The following is a 12551-nucleotide window of genomic DNA, read 5'->3' on the forward strand; positions in this document are numbered from 1 at the left end:
TTGTAGCATGATCAGAATTTCCTTCCTTTTTTAGGCTGAATAATAATGGAATGTATATACCATATTTTGTAAATCCCTAAAGAGATGGGACTACCAGACCATCTTACCCACCTCCTAAGAAATCTGAATGCGGGTCAAGAAGCAACAGTTAGAGCCTTACTTGGAACAAATAACTGGTTCAAAATTGGGAAAGGAATATGACAAGGCTGTATACTGTCCCCCTATTTAACTTCTAGGCAGAGTACATCATGCACAATGCTGGGCTGGATGAATCACAAGCGCTAGAATCAAGAGCGCTGGGAGAAATATCAACAATTTCAGATATGCAGATGATATCACTCTAATGGAAGAAAGTGAAGAGGAACTAAAGAGCCTTTTGATGAGGGTGAAAGAGAAGAGTGAAAAAGGTGGCTTAAAACTCAACATTCAAAAAACGAAGATCATGGCATTTAGTCCCATCACTTCATGGCAAATAGATGGGGAAACAGTGGAAACAGTGGCAGATTTTATTTTGGGGAGGGGCTCCAAAATCATTGGGGATGGTGACTGCAGCCATGATATTAAAAGATGCATGCTCCTTGGAAATAAAGCAATGACAAACCTAGACAGCACATTAAAAAGCAAAGGCGTCACTTTGCCGACAGATTTCTGAATAGTCAAAGTTATGGTTTTTCCAGGAGTCGTGTATGGATGTGAGGCTGGACATAAAGAAGACTGAGCACTGGAGAATTAATACTTTTGAACCATGATACTGGAGAAGACTCTTGAGAGTCCCTTGGGCAGCAAGAAGATCAAACCAGTCTATTCTAAAGGAAATCAACCCTAATATTCATTGCAAGGACTGATGCTGAAACTCTAATACTCTGACCACTTGATGCAAAGAGCTGACTCATTCGGCTGAACCTGGGAAAAAGACCCTGAGGCTGGGAAAGACTGAAGACAAAAAGAGAAGAGGGTAGCAGAGGATGAGATAGTTAGATAGCATCACTGACTCAATGGACATGAATTTAAGAAAACTCTGGCAGATAGTGACGTACAGCAAAGCCTGGTGTGCTGCAGTCCCTGGGGTTGCAAAGAGTTCGACACAACTTAGCTGAACAACAACAACCTCAGCAACCACATTTTGTCCACCTATTCATCCTTCAGTGGACACTGAGTTACTTCCTCCTTTTGACTATTCTGAATAATGCTGCTATGAGTGTGGGCGTACAAGTTCATGACCTTGCTTTCATTTCTTTTTGGTTTATACTCAGAAGTGGATCATATTATAAATTCTATTTTCTTAAGAACTATCACACTGTTTTCCAAAGGAGTTACAGCATTTTATGGTCCCAAGAAAAGTACACAAGGCTGCCCATTTCTCCACATCCTTGTCAACACCTATTATTTTACACTGTTTTAGTAATAGCATTTCAGTGGGAGTGATGTAATATCTCACTGTGGTTTAGATTTGCATTTCCCTAACGATCAGTGACACTGAATATCTTTTCATATGATACACAAATTATAAGATTTGTATATCTTCTTGGAGAAATGTCTATTTAAGTCCATTTTAAAATGAGGTTGTTTGGTTTTCACTGTTGTTGAAATCTCTGTATATTCTGGGTATCATCAGATATGTAACTTGTACATATTTTCTCCCATTTTGTGCTCTGCCTTTTTACTTTGTTGACTGTGTCCTTTGGTGTACAAAAGTTTTAAAATTTGGTGAAGACCAATTTACCTGCTTTCTTTTGTTGACTGTGCCTTTGGTATAATATGCAAGAAATTATTATCAAATGAACGTCATGAAGTTTTCCCTTTTAGGATTCTTATAGTTTTTAAGCTCTTACATTCATGTCTTTAACCCGATTTGAATTCATTTTTGTATATCATGTTAGGTAAGGGTCCAACTTCATTTTTCATGAACACATCCAGCCTTGCTATTACCATCTGTTCAAAAGGCTGTTGTGCTCCTACTGAATGGTCTTTGTAGTCTTGTTGAAAAGCATTTGACTACATACGTCAGAGTATATTTCTGGGCTCTGTATTCTATTCCTTCCATCGGCATGTTTGTCTTTATGCCAGTATCACAGTTTTTTGAGTACTATTGTTGCTCATTCACTAAGTCGTGTCCCACTCTTTGCAACCCCACGGACTGTACCATGCCAGGCTTCCCTGTCCTTCACTATCCCACGGAGCTTGCTCAAACTCGTGTCCATTGAGTCAGTGATGTCATCCAAGCATCTCATTTTCTGTTGCCCCCTTTCCTCTTGCCCTCAATCTTTCCCAGCATCGGGGTCTTTTACAATGAGCCAGCTCTTTGCATCAGGTGACCAAATTATTATCAATTATTGACCAAGTATTATCATCATCAGTCTTTCCAATAAATATTCAGAATTGATTTCCTTTACCTTTGTAGTACTTTGAAATCAGGAAATATAAGTCTTTCAAGTTTGTTTTTCTTTCCAAGATTGTTTTGGCTGTTCAGGGTCTCTTGAGATATTAATTTCTCAATTTCTACAAGGAAAAATGTTGTTAGGATTTTGCTAGTGACTGCATTGAGTCTGTACATTTGTTTGGGCAATATTGACATCTTGCTGATAAAACTTCCAATCCACCAACATCAATGTCTTTCCATTTATTTATGTATTATTTTATTTCTTATGTCAATGTTTTCTAGGTTTTAGTGTACAAGTTTTTCACTTCTTTGATTAATGTGTAAGTATTTTATTCTTTTTCACATTTTTGCAAATGGAATTGTTTTCTTAATTTTTCAGATTGTTCAATTTTGGGTACAAAAATATCACTGTTTTGTGTGTATTGGTTTTGCATCCTGCTAATGTGCTGGATTATTTTATTAGTGCTAATTTTTGTGCCTTAGTACTTCATGATTTTCTATAGGGCTCATGCTATCTGTAAACAGATAATTTTACTTCTTCCTTTCCTAATTGGATGCCTTTTATTTCTTTTACTTGATTAACTGCTCTGGCTATGACTTCCAGTATTACGTAGGACAGAAGTAGTGAAAGAAATCATCCTTGCCTTGTTCTTCATCTTAGAGAAAAAGCTTTCAATCTATCACCCTTGAGTATGACATTCACTAAGGGTTTTTCATATATGGCTTTTATGATGTTGAGGTACCTTCCTTTTATTCCTATTTGCTGAATTTTTTTTTTAATCACGAGAGATAGATGAATTTTAGCAAATAGTTGTTTTTTCATCAACTGAGATGATTGTTTTTTTCCTTCCTTCTGTTAATGTGGTATATTACATTCCTCGATTTTGTATGTTGAACCATCCTTGAATTCCAGAAATAAATCCCACTTTGTCATGGTGCATGATATGATTTTGGTTTGCTAGTATCTTGTTGAGAATGTTTGCAATAATATTCAAAAGGGAAGTTTTTTCCTTATTCATAAGGAACTATAGTACTCTTAGACTGTCTTTATCTGGCTTTCATTAAAGGGCAATGCTATCCTCATAGAAAAGAGAAAGCATTTTCGCCTTTTCAGTTTATTAGAAGAGTTTGCGGAGGATTAATTAATTAGTTCTCCTTTAAATCAGAGAAAGCAATGGCACCCCACTCCAGTACTCTTGCCTGGAAAATCCCATGGACAGAGGAGACTGGAGGGCTGCAGTTGATGGGGTCGCTGAGGGTCGGACATGACTGAGCGACTTCACTTTCTCCTTTAAATGTATGGCATAATTTACCAGTTAAGCTGTCAGGTTCATGGCTTTCCTTTGTCAGGAGATTACTGATTACTGATTCGATCTCCTTTTTAGCTACAGGTAGACTCAGATTTTCTATGTCTTTGTGATTAAGTCTTGGTGAGCTTCGTGTTTCTAGGTATTTGCCTAGTTCATCTAGGTTTAGCTAATTAGGTAGTGTACAGTGGCCCACTGTATTCTCTTATAACTCATTTTGGTTTCACAGAATTGACAGTCATGTGCCTGCATCCATTTCTGATTTTAGTAATTCAAGATTTTTTACTAATCAGTTTGCTGTTGTTGAGTCGTTAAATCATGTCCAACTCTTTGTGACCCCATGGACTGCAGCACACCAGGCCCCTCTGTCTTTCACTATCTTGTGGAGTTTGCTCAAATTCATTTCCACTGAGTCAATGATGCTATATAACCATCTCATTCCCAGTATCAGGGTCTTTTTGAATGAGTTGGTTCTTTGCATAAGGTGGCCAAAATATTGGAATTTCAGCTTCAGCATGAAGCTTCAGTCCTCCTAATGAATACTGATTTATTTCCTTTAGGTTTGACCTCCTTGCAGTCCAAGGGACTTTCAAAAGTCTTCTACAGCACCACAGTTCAAAAGCATCAACTCTTTGGCGCTCAGACTTCTTTATGGTCCAGCTCTCATATCTCTATTATGACTACTGGAAAAACCATAGCTTCGACTGTGTAGACCTTTGTCCGCTTTGACTACAGTGAAGAACAGGGAAGCCTGGTGTGCTGCTGTCCACGAGGCTGGCAAAGGGCTGGACACAATTTGACGACTGAACAACAATAATCTTTGTTGGCAAAGTGAAGTCTCTGCTTTTTAATATGCTGCCTAGGTTTGTCATCACTTTCCTTCCAAGGAGCAAGCATCTTTTGATTTCATGGCTGCAGTCACCATGTGCAGTGATTTTGGAGCCCAAGAAAATAAAATCTGTCACTGCTTCCACTTCCCCCCTTCTATTTGCCATGAAGTGATGGGACCAGATGCCACGATCATAGTTACTGAATTCACTTTTTCACTCTCCTATTTCAACCTCATCAAGAAGCTCTTAAGTTCCTCTTCACTCTCTGCCATTAGAGGGGCATCATCTGCATATCTGAGGTTGTTGATATTTCTCTTGGCAATCTTGATTCCAGCTTATGATTCAATCCAGCCCTGCATTTTGCATGATGTACTCTGCTGCTGCTGCTAAGTCACTTCAGTTGTGTCCGACTCTGTGCGACCCCATTGACGGCAGCCCACCAGGCTCTCCCATCCCTGGGATTCTCGAGGCAAGAACACTAGAGTGGGTTGCCATTTCCTTCTCCAATGCATGAAAGTGAAAAGTGAAAGTGAAGTCACTTAGTCGTGTCCGACTTTAGCGACCCCATGGACTGCAGCCTACCAGGCTCCTCCATCCATGGGATTTTCCAGGCAAGAGTACTGGAGTGGGGTGCCATTGCCTTCTCCGGATGTACTCTGCATAGAAATTAAATAAACAGTATGTCAATATATAGTCTTACCATACTCCTTTATCAGTTTAGAACCAGTCAGTTGTTCTATGTCTGGTTCTGTTACTTCTTGACTTGAATAGAGGTTTCTCAGGAGACAAGTAAGATGGTCTGGTATTCCCATCTCTTTAAGCATTTTCTACAGTTTGTTGTGATCCACACAGTCAAAGGCTTTAGTGTAGTCAATGAAGCAGAAGGAGATGTTTTTCTGGAATTACCTTGCTTTCTCTATGATTGAATGAATGTTGGCAATTGGTTTCTGGTTCCTCTAACTCTTAAATGCAGCTTCTACATCTGGAAGTTCCCAACTGATGTATTACTGAAGCCTAGCTCTAAGGATTTTGTGCATAACCTTGCTAGTGTGTGAAATGAGTGCAGCTGTACAATAGTCTGAACATTCTCTAGGACTGGCATGAAAACTGACCTTTTCCAGTCCTGTGGCCACTGCTGAGTTTTCCAAATTTGCTGACATATTGAGTACAAAGCACCAACTCTTTGGCACTCAGACTTCTTAGTGTTGAGTGCAACACTTTAACAACATTCTCTTTTAGGATTTTAAATCCTAAGGTACTGAGTGCAGCACTTTAACAGCATACTCTTTCAGGATTTTAAATAACTCAGCTGGAATACCATCACCTCCACTAGCTTTGTTCATAGTAAAGCTTCCTAAGGGAAGTTTTTTTTTTTTTCTTTTTTCACTTGACTTCACACTCTAGGATGTCTGGCTCTAGGGGAGTGACCATACCATTGTGCTTATCCAGTTCATTAAGACCACTTTTGTAAAGTTCTTCTGTGTATTCTTGCCATCTCTCCTCAAACTCTTCTGATTCTGTTGGGACTGTTTCTGTCCTTTATCATACCCATCCTTATATGAAATGTTCCCTTGGTATCTCCAATTTTCTTGAAGATATATCTAGTCTTTCCCACTCTGTTTTTTCCCATTATTTCCTTGCATTTCTCATTTAAGAAGGACTTCTTATCTCTCCTTGCTATTCTCTGGAACTCTGCTAAAGATTTAATCAATCTAGCTAAAGTTTTATCAATTTTCTCAGTTTTTCTGAAGAATCAGTTCTTGGTTTTACTGATTTTATCTATTGTTTTTCTATTATTTAATTATTTCTGCTCTAATCTTCCCTTCCTTTTGCTAGACTTGAGTTTAGTTTGCTCTTCTAGCTCTCTTAAGGTGTAAAGTTAGGTTATTAACTTGAGATCCTATTTTTTTTTTTAATAAAAGTAAGCATTTTACAGCTATACATTTCCTTCTGAGTACTGCTTCCCCTGTTTTCCATAAGTTTTGGTATGTTGCATTTTCATTTTAACTCAGCCTCATGCATTTTCTCATTTCCCCTGTGATTTCTCCCTTGACCCACTGGTTGTATAAGAGTGTGTTGTTTAATTTCCACATATTTGTGAATTCTCCAATTTTCCTTCTGTTACTGATTTCTAACTTAATCCCACTGTGGTTAGAGAAGATACTTTGTATGATAATTTTTAAATCTGTGGAGACAATCTGTGAATATATACAGTATATCCTGGAGTATATCCCATGTGCATTTGAAAAAAAGGAATATCCTGCTATTGTTGGGTAGTGTTCTGTATATCTTATTAGATCTAGTTGCCTTACTGTGTTGTTCAAGTCCTCTATTTCCTCACTTATCTTCTGTCTACTTTTCCCATTCACTACTAATAGTGTGTGTGTGTGTGTGTGTGTGGAAGGGGGGAGCTGAAGTGTCTATTATTACAGAACACTGTAGACTTGTCACTACAATTCTATAAAGTTTTTGTTTCATATATTATAATGATCTGTTATTAGGTGCATAAAACCTTATAACTGTTCCATTTTCTTGCTGTATTGAATCTATTATTATATACAAGATATTTTTGTCTCTTGTAACTTTTTCTGACTAAAGTTTATATTGTGTCATATTAATGTACCCACTCCTGATCTCTACAGTTACTATCTGCATGGACTATCTTTTTATTCTTTTGCTTTTGATTTATTTGTGTCTTAATGTAAAGTCAGCCTCTTATACACATTGGAGCATTTCTTAGATCCATTCTACTAATCTGTCTTTTAAAAAAGCCAATTTTTTATTTTTTACTGGAGTATAGCTGATTAACAAGCAACGTTGCAATAGTTTTAGGTGAACAGGAAGGGACTCAGCCATACATATACATGTAACCATTCTTCCCCAAACTCAATCTGTCTTTTGACTGGAGAGTTTAACCTATAATTTAAGATAATTACTGCCAAAGAGGGACTTACTTCTGCATTTTGCTATTTGTTTTCTACGTGTTTTATAGCTTTTTTGGGCCCTCATTTCCTGCATTAGTGATTTTTTTGCATGTTTCATTTTTTTATGGTGAAATTTTAAAATTCCCTTCTCATTTCCTCTTGGGTATATTTTATAGCTATTTTCTTTGTGATTACTATGAGCATTATATTTAACATCCTACAGTCATAGCATTCTGATTTTATACCAGCCTGAATTCAATAGTACACAGAAACTCTGCAGCAAGATGGTTTTTAAAAAGCAAAAAAAAAAAAAAAAAAAAAAAAGAAAGAAAGAAATGGAATTATAAATCAAGACAAGAACCACCAAGGAAAAAGCAGACTGCTATGATAAAGAAAACAGGTGGCCTTTTCAGAGGAGTCAGCAAGGAGGGCCTCTCTGGAGACATAAAAGACAGAGGAGCCAATTCTGTATGAAGTAGGGCAAAGACTATTCCTGACAAAGAGATACTACAAGTCAGAGAGGAGCCTACTGGGGTCCCTGAGAAATGGTGGCACACATGGCAGGAGTCCATGCTGGCATAGAGAAGGGCGTGAAGCCCGGGAGAAGCAGGTGGGCCCCGGCCACACGGGCTGGGAGGGCAGAGGCGGGGAAGATTTCCACATCCACCACAAGGGAAGCCACAGAGTGCCTCAGAGCTCCTAGCCACAACATCCTAATTCTGTCAGAAGACCCTTCTGGCCATTCTGTAGCAAGGATCCAAGAGGGAAGACAATGGAAGTGAGGAGCCCGGGAAGATACTCCTGCAGTTGTCAAGATAAAAAACAACGGCGGTCAGTCCAGAGTAGAAATGGAAAGAAAGGGCAGATCTGAGATATGTGGTCTCCCTTATGACCAGGTGGTACAGGGAACCCTCAGCCCAGGTTTGAGACCTCACCCTGCGAGGCACTCACTGGCTCTGCACCCCGAACTCCCCACAAACCTCTATTTTCGTCTCGTAAAATGAGAATGAGAAAATCCACCAAGGATGAGGAGGAAGTGACATGAAATCATGAAGTGTCCATCTGGACTAGTCAAGGCACCACATACACCCTTCCTTCCTCTGAAATATGGGCCATCAGCCACTGATTGACATGGACCTAATTCACAACTCTGTGATGCTACGAAAACTGAGCACTTGACACCAAACCCCCACACTCTGCCAACTGTGGGTGGGCTGTCCCACACCCCGGCCCCACAAGCCCCCTGGCCTGACCTGGGGACAGGGACTTGTCCGGGTTTAGTCCCTGTGGTCAGAGTGGCACGTAGGAGTTGGGTCAGCCCCCTGCCCACAGAGACCCAAGTGGGAGGGCGGGGAGGTGGGGTGGGCACTTGGACATCAGCACCAAATGGTGCTGGAGAGAAACCGATGGAACAAAGGTGGCAACCTCTCCGGCAGATTTCCTTCCAAATCCAGAGGAGCGAAGGAGACAGAGCTGTTTCAACCCTACACGCCCACACGGTCCACCAGGAGAGAGAGGGCGGCTGGCCTCCTCTTCCTGCCGGCTGCACCCGGGGGCCTAGTCTAACGACAGGGCTCCTCAGTACAGCCACCGCCCTTCCCTGGCATCCCGGCTTAGAGATGATCTTACTAACAGAGATCCCTTGTCTGAAACAGCTATGGGCAGGACAGACAGAATTCTTTGTATTTTTAACACTAGGGTTTGAGAAATTGAAGGACGCTGGAGGCCGTGGACGGTGGCCTTGTTTAAAGCAAGGTACACTGTCTGAATGCAACTGGTTCTTAAATATTCTGAACAGCGACTCACAGAGCAACAAGACAGAGGTTGCCAGTGGGGAGAGTCGGTGTGAGCTCTGCTTCCATTTGTTTTCTGGCCTCGTCAGACCAGCCAAGAAACTCTAAGGAGCAGACGACCGAAGGGCTGTCAGTGTACAAATGTCATGTGCCCTTTACCAAAGCGGCACTGCCCTTATTAGGCAGCCCTCTGTTAAGCCCTCGTTAAGCAACATCTAAATCTCAAATGAATGTGGTTGGCCCAGATGTGCCCTCAGGCAGCAGGACCTGGAGCCGCCAACATCTTAGTATCAGCAGCTGAAGAGGTGTGAAGAGGGTCAAGTTGAAGGCAAGCATCGCCACCCCTCAGCCCCTGTCGTTCAGTCCTTACAGCTCGTGGGGAGACCAACACTCCCACATACAACCCCTCTCCGACCTGTGATAAATAAAACAGCGGCTCTTGTCCACATGATAAAACTATGAAAGCAAGTATCAAACTAGGAGCTTTGCCTTATTACTACTTTAGCTGTTGTAATGAATGTTTATCCCCTGGACTTGTGCCCTGGACAAAAAATAAATAAATGAGATGAAATTACCTACAGGTGAGAGAGCTTGGTGCTGAGCCAGCCCCTGCAGGCTGCCTCTGGGCTCTGCTCTGGGCACTGGAGCACTGCAGCCCGTCATTAACCAGCCGCCAGGGAGGCCAGGGCTCATGCAAACGCAGAGCTCAGGGATATTTCTCAGAAATCAGGGCCAAACACCATTAAAAGCTGAAACAGGAGCAATTCCCCTTCTGGGTACATACCCAAAAGGAGTGAAAGCAGGGACTCAGACTGTACACCTACGTTCGCAGCAGCATTATTCAAAAGAGCCTAAAGGAGGAAGCAACCAAACGTTTATCAGTGGATGAACAGACAAAATGCAGTGTATCCATATGATGGAACATTATGTAGCCAAACAGGAAGGAGATTCTGACACCTCCAAGGACATGGACCAAACTGGAAGACATTGTGCTGAGTAAAAATCAACCAGTCACAAAAGAACAAATACTGTCCGACTCCACGTATATATGAGGTCCTTGCTGCTGCTGCTAAGTCACTTCAGTCGTGTCCGACTCTGTGCGACCCCATAGATGGCCACCCATCAGGCTCTGCCATCCCTGGGATTCTCCAGGCAAGAACACTGGAGTGGGTTGCCATTTCCTTCTCCAGTGCATGAAAGTGAAAAGTGAAAGTGAAGTCGCTCAGTCGTGTCTGACTCTTAGCGACCCCATGATCTGCAGCCCACCAGGCTCCTCCGTCCATGGGATTTTCCAGGCAAGAGTACTGGAGTGAGTGTCAAATTCAAAATGGAAGGGTGGCTGTCAGGGCTGGGGGAGGGGAGCATGGGGTTCCAGTGTCAAATGAGGAGTTTCAGTTCTGCAAGACGAAAGGAATTCCAGGGACGGATGGTGAGGATGGCGGTACAGCAATGTGAATGCACCTAATGTACAGAGCTGCAGGCTTAAAGGGTCAGACAGAAACTGTTCTGGCACATATTTATCACCATAAGTTTTAAAAATCTGGAGAAGGGAAGGAAGGAAGTAAAAAAGGGAGAGGAAGGAAAGGGTTGGGGGAGAAAGGAAAGAAAAGAAGTTAATGGAATTCCTAGAGCTGATGACTTTAAAGGGGAGGGTGACCTGAAATCTCACGGTGTGCCCGTGTCCACAGATCAGCCCTGGATCGGTCCCCCAGTGGGTCCACATCGCTGGGCTTTGCAGACGAGCCCGTCCTACAGGGAGGTCTGTGGGTCCAGAGGGTAATTCACCTTCAAGACTCCATGCACCACCAAAGCAGCCTCGGCCTTAGGGCATGGCCTGTCTGGGGTGGGGGTGGGGGACAGACAGATGGAGTTTCCTGCAAATTGATACGTGTCCCCAAAGCAAGCACTGGCAAGTCAACCTGACAGAGGTCGAGGTACTGGAGTTTTGACTACACAGTGGACAGGAATACCGTGGGGCTCGCCATCCCCATCAGCCCAGGGTGAGGCTTACGATCATGTTTCGCTGTGGAGTTACAGACAGGCCTGGCCTGACGGCCGCAGCCCTGCCAGGGACTGCCTGTGTGACCCATGCCATGTCTCTAGCCTCTCTGCTCTCAGGCCGCCCCCAGCATCTCTCAGTGGCTGTGGCACAGCCAGGGCCTGGCCTTTCCACTTTCCATGAGGTGTATGTGCGTTTGTTACCAGGCAGAAGGCCCCTGGGGCAGCTGAAGTCCCGGGGGTGGTGGTTAAGCCCCTGCCTCGCAGCTGCTCATGCAGGGGGGCCGGCTCAAAGTGGTTCTGACGCTGCCAGCTCTGAGCTCAGAGCAGGGCTCCTGCGGCAGGTGTGTCTGGGCCTAAACCCCACTCTGGTACCCCCTCACCCGCTTCCCTCTCCAAAGTCCTCCTTGACCTCGGTTCCACCCAGTGAGGCTCTTTTCTCTTCTCTCCCTCAGCCAAGATCTTCTGCAATGCTGTTTTTACTTCTTCACTGCCTGATCTCATCCCAGTTTGCCCCTCCCCAGCTTCCCTCCCCAGCAATGCCTAAAGTGAAAGTGAAAGTGAAGTCGCTCAGTCCTGTCTGACTCTTTGCAAACCCCATGGACTGGAGCCTACCAGGCTCCTCCGTCCATGGGTTTTTCCAGGCAAGAGTACTGGAGTGGGTTGCCATTTTCTTCTCCAGGGGAACTTCCCCACCCAGGGATGGAACCCCGGTCTCCGCATTGCAAGCAGCCGCTTTTCCTGTCTGAGCCACCAGGGAACCAATCCCTAAAGCTACTCCTTGGGGCCGGCAGCAGCATCAGGCATTGTTAACCACTCCCTTCCCACACCTCTCACCTCACTCCTTAAGGACAACCCACACCAGGTCTGTCTGCCTTCCAGCCCGGCCCTGACCCTGGCACTCCACTGTGCCTCTGTGGGCAGTTTCTCTCTCCCTGTTGTGCTCTGCTCAGCCTGGCCAAGGCCAGCCACACCAACAGCTGCAGACACACCAGTCCACCTGTCCTCCCCAAGAGGTAGCTCCTGCGGCACCCCCTGTATGACCTGCCGCTGCTCCCCCAGTCGGGCAAGCACCCTCGCTTGGCTGAAGGGTCAGCTCTTCCATGATGCCCCCACACTTCGGGGTGATCACTCCCCAGCCCTCCACCTGGCCCCCAGTGCTCCCTGCAGAAATGCCTACTCAAGCACAGATGCGTCGCCCACCTGTGACACCACTGCCTTCTGCAGAAAGGACCGGGTCTTTCAGGATTTGTAACTGGCACCTACCACTATGCCAGGAGATCTTCAAAACTGCTTGTTAGGAGAGTGGCTAGATGGTG

General features: G+C 43.7%; 1 protein-coding gene across 6 annotated transcripts in view; it reads right to left on the reverse strand.

Moving 5' to 3' along the window:
- Positions 1–12551, reverse strand: part of ADAMTS17 (ADAM metallopeptidase with thrombospondin type 1 motif 17) — a 396657-nt gene that overhangs the window by 319223 nt on the left and 64883 nt on the right. The window lies entirely within an intron of this gene.

This window comes from Bubalus bubalis, chromosome 20 (assembly GCF_019923935.1).
Source record: "Bubalus bubalis isolate 160015118507 breed Murrah chromosome 20, NDDB_SH_1, whole genome shotgun sequence".
Taxonomy (NCBI): domain Eukaryota; kingdom Metazoa; phylum Chordata; class Mammalia; order Artiodactyla; family Bovidae; genus Bubalus; species Bubalus bubalis.